The sequence below is a fragment of the Physcomitrium patens genome, chromosome 23, assembly GCF_059467195.1.
Source record: "Physcomitrium patens ecotype Gransden chromosome 23, ASM5946719v1, whole genome shotgun sequence".
NCBI lineage: Eukaryota > Viridiplantae > Streptophyta > Bryopsida > Funariales > Funariaceae > Physcomitrium > Physcomitrium patens.
In genome coordinates, this window is record NC_143432.1 from 5,038,033 (window position 1) to 5,050,618 (window position 12,586).

A 12,586-nucleotide genomic window follows, 5' to 3' on the forward strand; every position below is an offset into this window, starting at 1 on the left:
ACACATCATACTTGGTCATCCAATCAATACTAATATACTCAGAGTTTTCTGAATCTGTCAGGTATATCAAGTACTCCCCCGGACCTCCACATTGGTACACAACTCTAGGGTGTTGCGCTACTTCCATGGACGCCTCCGTAATCGATGCGACTGCATCATTATCAGAGCTAAATTCATCGTCTGACATCAATTCAGATGCTGGCAATTGAGACTCCCCATCATAGCGTACTAGGTACATTTATAATACCATTTTATCGCCGCCCTTGCCAATTGTCAAAGTATCCAAACCCTAATTATTCTTGGCCTTCACTTCATAAAGCCAAGGTCATCTCAATAAAATTGGATATGATAAAGTCAAACATTGTAGCCGAAAGACGATATAATGAATTACATATGCAATATCAGTAATTATAGTTTGAACACTCCATAAAATATCCATTGGTTTAATCAGGCTATGATTTGCCATCCGTAATATCAATGTCGTGGATACTAAGTGTTCCAAATCTAAAGCATCTATTGTATCAATGTTCATTAAATTGACAATGAAACCACCATCCATCTGAACACTTGAGATTATAACACCGTCAATCAAAACATCGATAGTTGGTGCACTTGGATTAGGGTTCAAACTGACTTCACAAACTTTCTTATTACATTGCCTATGTCATGCTAACGATGAATTCAATATAGAACGGCACTCTGGTGCGACCGCTAGAAGTAACTTCATAGAAATAGAAGGCCAAATAGCATCCAGATCCTTCAATATGTCATAGGATTCCATATTTAGGGTTATATCCAATGCCCTCTTTTTTTTCAATGGTTGGAATTTAACTCCTTGAGGTAAGATATTCTTCCGCCCTGAACTCGAAATTAAAATAATAGACGGAGCTTCTTTGAAATTCAAGCCTCCTAGAAAATCTTTCAATAGATAGGACGTTTTCTCGAACGGCATCAAGAATAGAAAAGCTTGAAACGAATTCGAAGCCTCCGTAATCGGTACCTCATTGAGTAGCTCAACTGAGTCAGGTCACATACTGAGTAAGAGGCCCATAACAGGACATGGATTGAATGTCCTCATAATTGCATCAAATTGGTCCTTCGCTTCAGGATCACCCAAATGTTGAATTGGTCCTTTTTCTTTTTTTTGACTCCTAGTAAGAACGACTTGGACACATTCCACCCGATTTTCTAGAGAATCTTGAGGCCTTTAAATTATCTCCTCTATTTTTCCTTGGTTTTAGATCTGTTGATCCCGATTATTGAAATTGAACAGAGCATTACATTGTTGATAAGTATGCCTCGATTGCTTGCAATTCCTACAAATTGGTGCATAAATATCACTAGCTCTAGGATTGGAACATTCACTGGCATAATGGCCAATCTGTCTGCAATGGAAACAACGAAGTGGTCTTCTTGCACCCCCATCAAGCATATTGGATGTCTTCACTGAAAGTTATTGAATGCTCGATTTTGTCAATTAGGTATTTCTTAATTGAACTTGATTGACGTTCCAATGAGTTGATGGGATCAAGGTCTGATTATTGAATTATTGTTATCTTTGTAAATTCCAATAATTAGTTGTTAAGTACTTTTCTCCGTAAAATGTACATTGACTCATCATTTGTGAGGGTGAAGGGCATTCTGTTACCAAATGACCGTCGCCCTTACAATTACTGCACCAAACATTGGTTCTAGTATTGGTAACCTTTTACCTCTTCTCCTTATTCTTAGCCATATTGACAGCCATTTCTTCCATTTTCTTCATCAAGTTCAACAACAAGGCTTCATTGGAATCTTTTGGAGCTGGTATTATTAGTAACTCTACCGCAGTTAACGCTTATTGTTGATACAGAAAATAGGGAGCATACGTTGTTGTCACGTTTGTTGATATAGCTTACAATGGGATGACATTAACTGGCCCTTGAATATTGGCACTGGAATTGGCCCTTGTATCTAACATCCGTAGATAAGCACCCACTGATCCGTTCCAAGTAAGATTTTGATAACTGCCTTGAACTGGAATCAACGTAGCTCCCGTAGTTAAAAATTGATCTTAATCGCATTCCTCCCAAACCTTGGCTCTATTAAAGGATGCAGACACCGTAACGGGTTGAGCTTCCTTCACAAACATTTTTAACTCTGGTGGTTGCAAACCATTGATTAATACGGATAAGATAAATACCTCCAGTATTTAGTGATTCAGCCACTTACTGAGTATATCAGCCACCTGGCCATAATACGATTCCACCACCTCTCCTAGGATCATTTTGCTGTTCATTTATCTCTCTCGAAGATGATCTTCAAAACTTATTAGCCAAAAATGGATTAAAAATGCATTCTTCAATGCTTTCCAATTCGAAAATTGATCCACTGGTTGGCAGTTGTACCATTCAAATGCCGTAACTTTTAAAGTTGCTGGCAACCATCTTAACCAAATATCTTCAGTTCTTCCATTATTGGCTACACATGTTGTCAGAAACTAAGACAAATATTGATTGAGATTTGCATCCAAAAAGCCCCTAAAAGTAGGTAATGGAGCCATACTCGTTGTGCGATCATTCACATCACCTATTTGTACTGCTATTGGAACCGCTGGACTACTCGTCGCCATTGAAGAGGACAATGTACTACTTAATCTCTTATTAAAATTACCACTGTCTTTTACAATTATCTTTTTTAATCTTTCCAACCTCTTCAATTTACTATTATTATCTATGAATAAGTTTATTAGTTGAATTGGCGATAAAAATGATAGATTTTGAAATACGCTAAATTGGCCCTTATTGACAAGCAATTTATGCCATTATACGGAACCAATTTTTACAAAATCGTCAATTTCCGCTATTGAAAAGGTACCCAATGGAGTACCCAATTCTTCTGTATTTCCTCCACTTGTAGTTAACAAGCTCAATAGATACGTTGGACTGTTGACAAAATTTTCTGTGAGTGCTCTTGGTAATTTTTTTAACGGTATATATTGCTAAAATATTTGATGTCAATTAGCTTCTGGATATACTCAGATATGCCAATATGCATGCAACCATGGCTTAATCCAATTTTATTGATGCTTTATTTTTAACTTGCGTTCTTGCTCGTTTTGCAACAATTCTCTTGCTTGTGCTCTGTCTTGTCTTTCTTTTGACTAGCGTGTTTTCTGTACTGCAATGTTCTCATTCTTAATAACCATATTCTTTCATAATATACTATTGAATTTGCTTCCTATTTTCCATCTACTCATCCGACAGTTAATTCCTAACACTCAATACTATTGTCAGTCCCTGGCAACGATGCCAAAAATATGATTCTCATTTTACTTATTCTATAATTCCTTCTAGAATAATCCTATATAGGAAAATTCGAATACATGGAAAGACTAAGCGCATGAGTTTCACTTATTAGGGTCACACAATTAACTGTATTTCGAACTACTAAAACACTAAGAAATACTACAATGCTTCCTCCCATTAACAATACTCCTTCATCAACTGATAACCACAATGTACAACCTTGCACTCTCAAAAGACCACTCAAAACTCAATAAATTCCATCCAATTCCAAGAATAACAGACTTCACTCCAATCAATCTGAATTCACAGAATTCTTGTAATCACAGACTTCCTTTGTTGAAATACACACACACAACTCTCAATAAACAACAATCATAATCTTCCATCCATAATCAAGCTTCCAATAACTTCTCATATAATTCAATCAATCACTACTCCAATTACATCATTAATAACTCATAAATCAATCTCTGATTTATTCCACAGACTCACTTTTCAGTATTCAGAAACTATCCATTACTCTTCAATAATAAAGAAAACAAAAGAAACAAAGAAGAAGCACCAAGCTTAACCCCGGCTCATGACTATCACAGTCTGGCCCTCCAACAAACTTCTACAACTCCTATATAATTGCTACTCATTTCTAAATTCTAACCGTTGTCGTATTACGTGCTTTCTTGCTCGAGAACGCGTCAGACGTCTAACTGTAGAAGGTAGTATGGAGATTCACTAATATTCAAACAGTTTATCAGTTTTTGAATGTTGGAATATAAACAACTGCAAGAATACACCGTAAATCTATACGGATGCCCTTCGACTGCTCGCCGAAGTCCTTTTTGTCCCAGCCGGTAGGTCTCTAGACGTTACAGAGAATCCCGAACAATCCAAACTGCTAATCTTCGATACCGCTTTATACTCACGATCTTATATCCACTCATTGTCTCGTTAGATTAACCCAATAAATTTCATTCACTTCGCATACTCAATCCTATAGACACCCTTTTAATTCTTCATCATAGACATAACTCGATTTCATAAAATAGTCAAGAGTAATCAAATTTACTTCATTAAAAATCCCGATTCACCATTACAACACTGATTTCAGCAATGATTGCCTCAGTCTTCCCAAAATCCTATGAAGAAAAAAAAACCCAATTCTTTGTCTTTTTTTTCCTTCCCGAAGCATGAAGCTAGCTCTCTGATCCTTCAAAAAAAAACCCCCCCCAAAACTTATTCTCTCCCCTCTCATTTCTTAACCTTAATTCTGAATTTCTTCAATCCTCCGTCTTGGATCCGGAATTGGCTCCCATCATCAGAGCTTGGATCCGAAATTAGCTCTCGCCGTCAGAGCTTTCTCCTCCTTTTTTACCTTTAAGAGATCCTTTTACCGAAAACAACGTTTTCTGAAACGGCACAGAGAACAGGACAACCTGAAACAAAATCGAAACCCTATAATCGGGACCACATTCAGTCGCCCGACCAATTCAGGTCTCATATTGGCTAAGAGTCCAGTAGGAAGACCCAAATGTTCCCATAATTGGATCAAATTGGTCCTTCGCGTCAGATTGGCTGACGCCCGTAGTAAGACTTGGATTTTCTCGTAATTAGACTGCATTAGGTTGCCCGACCAATTCAGGTCTCATATTGGATAAGAGGACCCGGATTGGATTCTTGAAATTGGATCCAATTGGCTCTTCGAACCAGGCTCACCCGTCGTGTGAATTGGTCCTTTTCCTTCCTGCTGACTCCTGTTATTGGAATCGAATGGAGCATTTCAGTAAGCCCCGGCTGACTGTAACGGGGTGACTGAACCTGGCCACTCAGTATTTGCACTGGAGTTGGTCGTTGCTTCCAATATTCGAGGTAACTGAGCATTAATAAAAGTCCCCTTTCTTTATATTTTCACGGTATACTCGTGTTACAACACGACACCGTAATCCTATAATAACCGCTTTTAATAACTGAATCAGTCATCCGTCCTCCTAAACTGACTATTCTATGAACTATTAATCTATTTTATCAATATCTTATAAAAACAAATTAATATCTATTCTACAATACTCTAATCCTAACAAATCCTAAATCCTAAACCAAATCCTAACCAAACCCTAATCCTAAATCTTAATCAAACCTTAATCCAAACCAAACCCTAATCACAGATTTGAAAATTAAATAACTAAAGATTGAACCATCGATTCTAATTCAAAATTTGCACACTTCTTAGAGTTTAAGTTAAAAACCAGTACACAAATTTTGAAGAAAATCGCACTTATTAATTAGTCGATGACCTCAAAATTCCGCTCAAATGTCGGCTGGTCTCTCCTTCTCTAATCTTGATGCCAACTTCCAATGCTGATATCTCCCTTTTTCCACCATTTGATTGCTTCCAAATTTTACTTACATGTAGAAAATCAAGTTTTCTATTGATAAAACCAAAAATCTCTCCAATCCAACTAGCAAATTGCTAGATATCTAAGAAAACCTTACTGGTCCTCAAAACCCTAAATCTCGAGACCTTAGCCCACAAAAACCTTCATATGTATTGATCTAGCCATTTGATTGACTTCAAATCTCTTATACACATTCACAACAAGCATACCAATAAGTCTCTAAATTTTCACCCATAAAAATGCTACAAAAGACACGAAATCCAAACATTTGTAAACCGGTTTTATTTCTCAAAGATCTGAATTCACAGAGAACATCACTCGCTTTAAAAATCTCTCAAAAATCCAATACTGATCCAAACGACACGAAATCACCTCTCAAAAATCCTTCCACAAGTCTTCTCTCCAATTCAACTCTCCAATCTCCGAAAGAGCCCTTGAGTCGCCGTCAAAGCATGGTTTTGTGCCTCGGGGTCTGATTTCGACCCAGGTTCATAACTGGTCCTCTTTGGATATCAACTTTCGTCTTCTTGAGGTAATTTTTTCTAATTTTCACTCCTAACTCCTCCCTACATATGCCTATATTCTTTATTTTTCTAATCTACCTTGTTTTGTCTTATTTATGGCCTTATAAAGTAAATAGAAGCATAATTTGTAAAAAGGCAGCATTAGCACCTTTAATTTTTCTACCCTTTGACTAATATCTATTTTTCCAAGATAATTTTCTACAATATTTTTGAAGTGAGATCCTCAAAACATGATATTATCTTCACTCTTTCACTTGTTAGCAATGTTACATCATGACAACGTTTGGTGGTACAGCTTGCAATGGGGTGACATTAATTGGCCTCTTAGTATTGGCACTGGAATTGGCCACTATTTCTAACATCCAAGATGACTAAATATTAATAAATATTTTTTATTTATATTTTCACTATATAATCATATTACAACATGACAACGCCTTCTCTAATTGATTGTTTTGAATTTTTAAGTTTCTTATATTTGCTATTATTGTTCCTTACTAAATTATTCGGTTGAATTGGAGGTAAAAATGATGGATTTGGAAATACATTGAATTCGCCCTTATTTATCAGTAATTTATGCCACTCTATAGAACCAATTTTGATAAAATTAGAAGCTTTTGTTATTGAAAACGTATCCAATGGAGTACCCAATTCTTCTATGATTCCTCCACTTGCAGTTAACGGCTTCAAAGAAAATACTAGTCTATTGACCAAATTTTTAGCGAGTTTTCTTAGCAATTTTTTTAAAGGTATATACTTCTAAAATATTTGATGTTGATTAGCTTCTGGGTATACTCAAATATGCCGACAGGCATGCAACCATGGTTTAATCTAACTTTGTGGATGATTCTTTTTCACTTCCATTCTTGCTCATTACACAATAAATTTTTTGCTTGTGAGCTCTCTATTCTTTCTTTCAACTGTCATATTCTCTTTACTGTTAAGTTTTCATTCTTAATAACCATACTCTTTTATTATATTCTACTGAATTTGCTTCCTATCTCCCATCTAACTAAATTGGCAATTAATTCCTAATATTCAATGCTATTGTCTATCCCCGGTAGCGGCACCAAAATGTGATTGTTGTTTTACTTATTCTTTAATTCCTTTCAGAATAAACCTGCAAAGAAAAATTTGAATAGAGAAAAAGACTAAGTGTATGAGTTTTACTTGTTAGGGTCACACAATTAATTGTATTTCGAAACACTAAAACACCAAGAAACATTACAATGCTTTCTTCCAGTAATAATACTTCTTTATTTACTAATAAAAAAAGTGTGCAACCATGCACTCTCAAAAGACCACTCAAAACACAATAATTTCCATCCAACTCCAGAAATAACAAACTTCACTCCAACCAATTTGAATTCATATAATTTCTGTAATCACCAACTTCTTTTGTCGAAATACTTACAACTCTTAATAAACAACAATCATAATCTTCTAATAACTCTTCATATAATTCAATCACTTAGTGCTCTAATTACATAATCAATAACTCATAAATCAATCTCTGATTTATTCTATAGACTAACTTCTCAATATTCAAAAACTATCCATTACTTTTCAGCAACAAAGAAAAATAAAGAGGTAGCACCAAGCTTAACCCCGGCTCATGACTATCATAATCTAGCACTCATATTAACTTCTACAACTGCTATATACTTACTTCCTATTCCCAGATTCTAATTGTAATCATATAATTAATCACTTTTAATAACTAAGTTAACCATCTGCCCTCCTAAACTGACTATTCTATAAACTATTAGTCTATTTTACCAATATCTTACAGAAATGAACTAATATTTATTCTATATTCTATCATTGGAAAAAAAAAATAGAGCTTTTATTGGCTTCATTAGATCTTTGAGACATTGTTGATGAAAATAAAGAATCTTTAAGTAATGATACTAATGTTAATGTGAAAGAAGAATATAAATATTATAAAAAGAAGACTTTTGGCATGATAGCATAAAATTTGGATGATGCCAATTTTTCACATGTAATTGCTTGCAATGAATCAGTGAAAACATAAAAGACTTTTTGCAACATCTATGAAGGTAAAAACCTTGCCAACATTCTATGGATAAGGGTGATGTTCTTAATAGTAAAAATGAAAAAAAGAAATGGTCTCATAGCTTATGTCAACAACGTAAAAGTACTTGCAAACTAATTAGCAGTTATTGAGAAGTTAGTTGATGATAAAGACATTATATTGACATTATTCATAAGCCTTCTTAAGTCCTTCAATTGCTTCATTGTAACATTGGAGTCTATCAACATGAAGGAACTTATCGTGAATTATGTCATATTAAGACTTATTTATGAAGTGATTAAGAGAAAAAAAAAAAAAAAAAAAAAAAAAAAAAAAAAAATCAAATAATGATTTGGTTCTATTTTCATAATAAGACAAACGTGGCCATTTTAACCAACATAATAATTAAAACAAAACATGAAAAATTACTATATTTATAAAAAACTATATTATTTCACTAAAAATTGCTACAAAGTTAAGAAAAGAAATAGAGAGAATGCAAACAATACTAGTGATAATTTTGGTGGAGATGATTAAGCTTTCATGGCAATTGAAGAAGCTTCTATGGCTGCTATGTCCAAGTGGATTATAGATTCGAGTACTACTAAGCACATGATATTATATAAGTATTCATTTGATACTTATGAAGAAATTCTAGCAATAAATGTTTGATTGGGAGACAATGGCATAGTGCAAGCAAATGAAATTGGATCTATTATAGTGGAGATTATTATAAAGAACCAAATAAAAAAGATCAAATTGAAGAAAGTCTTACATGTGCTAAAGATGAAGAAGAACCTTTTTTTGATGAGCAAACTTGTATTACATGGTTGCAAGATTCAATTTAATATGAATGGATATTTTGCCAAAGGCCTAAGAAATAGAAATCTCTACTCTATCAATTGCAAGAAGGTGAATGGAATTGAAGTGGCACCATTTGTTTAATTTTTACAAAATCAAATCAAGTTTAAAATTTGACATCAATGACTTAGCCATTTAAATGCCAAAAGTATGAAGGAGCTTCAATCCATGGTAAGTGGCTTAGATGTTAGTTAATTCAGCTATAATGCCATAATACTTACTTGCAAAGGTTGTATTCAAGGTAAACAACAAAAAGCTTCAGTGCTAAGTAGAGTTGCAACACATGCTAGTAAATTATTGGAGAATATATACTTTAATATTTATGGACCAATGAAGATGCCATTAATTAAAAGATTAAGGTACTTTGTCATATTTATTGATGATTTTTTAAGAAAGGTGTGAATTTACATCCTTAAAGCCAAGAATGAATGTTTCTTAAGGTTTAAGGAGTTTAAGAAATTTGTGAAAAAATAATGTGAAAGTAAAATGAAAGTGTTGTACAAAGACAATAGAAGTGAATATATTTCAAAGTATTTTGATGATTTTTTAAAGATTGAAGGCATTGCAAGACAAATCTATACTCTTTACTTTTCACAAGAGAATAGAGTTGTTGAAAGAACAAATCATACCATTCTAGAGATAGTAAGGAATATATTCAAGCACAAAATCTTGGGCATGAAGATTAGACAAAAGCCATGATTACATCAGTGTATACAAGTAATAAGTGCCTTATAAGTGCACTCACATCAATGATTCTATAAGAAGCTTGAAGTGGTAAGAAACCTTATGTTTCACAAATGAGAGTTTTTGAATGCATTGCTTATGGAAAAATACTAGATTATATAAGGTTCAAACTTGATGCAAAAGATAAAAAATATATATTTGTTAGATATTGTGAAAGTATCAAAGCATATAGGCTTATGTATTTAGAAACCAAGATCATCAAGAGTCATAATGTAGAGCTTTTGGAGCATAAGAGTATTTGTAAGTACTTGGAGATGTGTCCAAGTAGGAGTAATGGTGTATTTGTGGACATATCTTTAATTCTAGCAAAGAAAGAAAAAAAAAATGATAACAATGAAGATAATAAAGATATAAGTTAAAGTGAAGAGTTAAAGAAGGTAGATCAAAGTATGTCTATAATTGCTACAACCAACAATGAAGACAATGAAGATGTTGAAGATGATGATAATGAAAAGTATTAACTATTAATTATAAAGAAAAAAATTCTAAGAAAGAAAAAAGTTGCAAGAGACCTTAAAGTACAAGAAAGTGAATCTTTATCAAGTAAAAAGAGATATTCTTTGAGAGATAGAAAATAACTTGGTGATTAGTGGATGAATCACATCTTTCTTCAAATAAGTGAAGAACATGCAAATATTTCACTTCAAATAAATTTTTGAATTTGTATGATACAATAAAATCTACAGATGTTATGATGTAAGAAAATGCAATAGAAGAAGAATATAAGTCACTCATAGATAACTGGATATGGGAGATGATTCAAATTTTACCAAATTAATCTTAAATTAATTATAAGTGAGTATTTAAAATCAAGAAAGATGCAATAGATAATATTATTAGATATAAGGCTAGATTAGTTGCTAAAAGCTACTCATAAGTTGTTGGTGTTGATTTTAATGAGGCATTTGCTCCCATAGCTATATTCAACAATATTAAAACTATTATAGAAATTGGAGCAACAATAAACTTAGAGATGCATCAAATAGATGTAAAGACCACTTTCCTAAATAGAAGATTAGAAAAAAGATATTCATATAGATCAACTTCAAGGATTTATTGGAAAAATAAATAACATCTTGTTTATAAGTTGATTTTTTTTTTTATATCCTAAAGTAATTACTTAAAATATGATATCAGTGTATTGATATATTCTTTTTAAATAAAGAATTTAAAAGAAGTAAGATTGATCATTCCATATATATAATGTAATCAAATGAATTTATATTGATTGTCATCCTCTATATTGATGATTTGGTCATTTTAACTAATACATTGAAGATGATGGATTGATTGAAGGCAAAGTTTTAAAAAAAAAATGAGATGAGTGATATGAAAGAACTTTACTATTGTTTAGGAGTAGAATTTAAGAGAAATCGTGTTAAGAAAACCATTACAATGATCCAAAACAAGTACATTGAAGAAATGTTAAAATGATTCAATATAGAAGCATAAAAGCCTATAAGTATACCTTTGGAGGCCAATTTGAAGTTGATGAAGCTTGTAGATGAATACTTTGCTGAAGTTAAAGGTCAAATGGAAGGTGTTCCATATAAAGTAGTAGTGGGCTCACTTATATATGCAATAATTGGCACAAGGATGAATCTTGCATATATAATGAGTATTGTGAGCCAACAAATGTTAAAGGCTGGATCAATTCATTAGAAAACCATCAAAAGAATCATGAGGTACTTAAAAGGCACTTCACATTTTAAATTATGCTTTTGAAGTGATAACATTATTTTGCATGGTTATTGTAATGCAGATTGGATTAAAATTATAAATTATAGAAGGTCAATAATGAGATATGTATTCTTTATTAGAATAGGAGCTATCTCATGGAATTCTAGAAAACAACCAAGAATTATAATATGAACAATAGAAGCCGAGTACATGGCAGCAAGCTATCGTGCAATGAAAGTAATATGGCTAAAATAACTCTTTGAGGACATTGAAGTAATACAAATGGAAGCAACTTCAATAGAATGTAATAATCAAGGATATCTTGTATTTGCAAAGAATCCAAAGCATCATTCAAGAACCAATGATATTAATATTTAATATCACTTTATAAAAAAAGATTAAAATGTGAGCAATTGATATAAAGTATTGTGTAACAAAAGACATGCTTATTGTGATTGCTTGTTTTACTTATTCCGGAAGAAACCTCCCAGCATAAATCCGTATAGGGGGATTCGAATACAGAAAATGACTAGTTGCTTAAGCATTCACTTTAGGGTCACACAATCAATTACCTCCCGAATGTATCGTCTCTATTTCCAATATCTGAACACCCAAAGAAACTATAATCTCCTCCTTCACCTTATCGATCTCTTCCTGACAGCAATTCAGTTATACCAATAACTGCTATTTCCACCAATATATTCATCCTCATAATCTCCAACTGTAATACTATGCCCTCACAGCTTTCAGCACACAATTACCCTCATTCCAATCACTGGAATTCTTCAAACAGAACTACCATTCACATTACAGTGTTTCACACAAATACAGACTCATTCTCTCTACTGAACTACAATCAAATTTCAGCATTCAATCTTTCTTCTTCTCAAATAATACCAATCACATTTCCATTCCATAATTTACTTTATAATATTCAAAAAAATTTAATCTTCTTATTCAAAGAAAATAACAAACAAAAGAAAAGAGGTAGCACCAAGCTTATCCCGGCTCACACTATTACAGCGATGGCCCTTGGCTCACAACTCTCACAGTCTAGCATTTTCT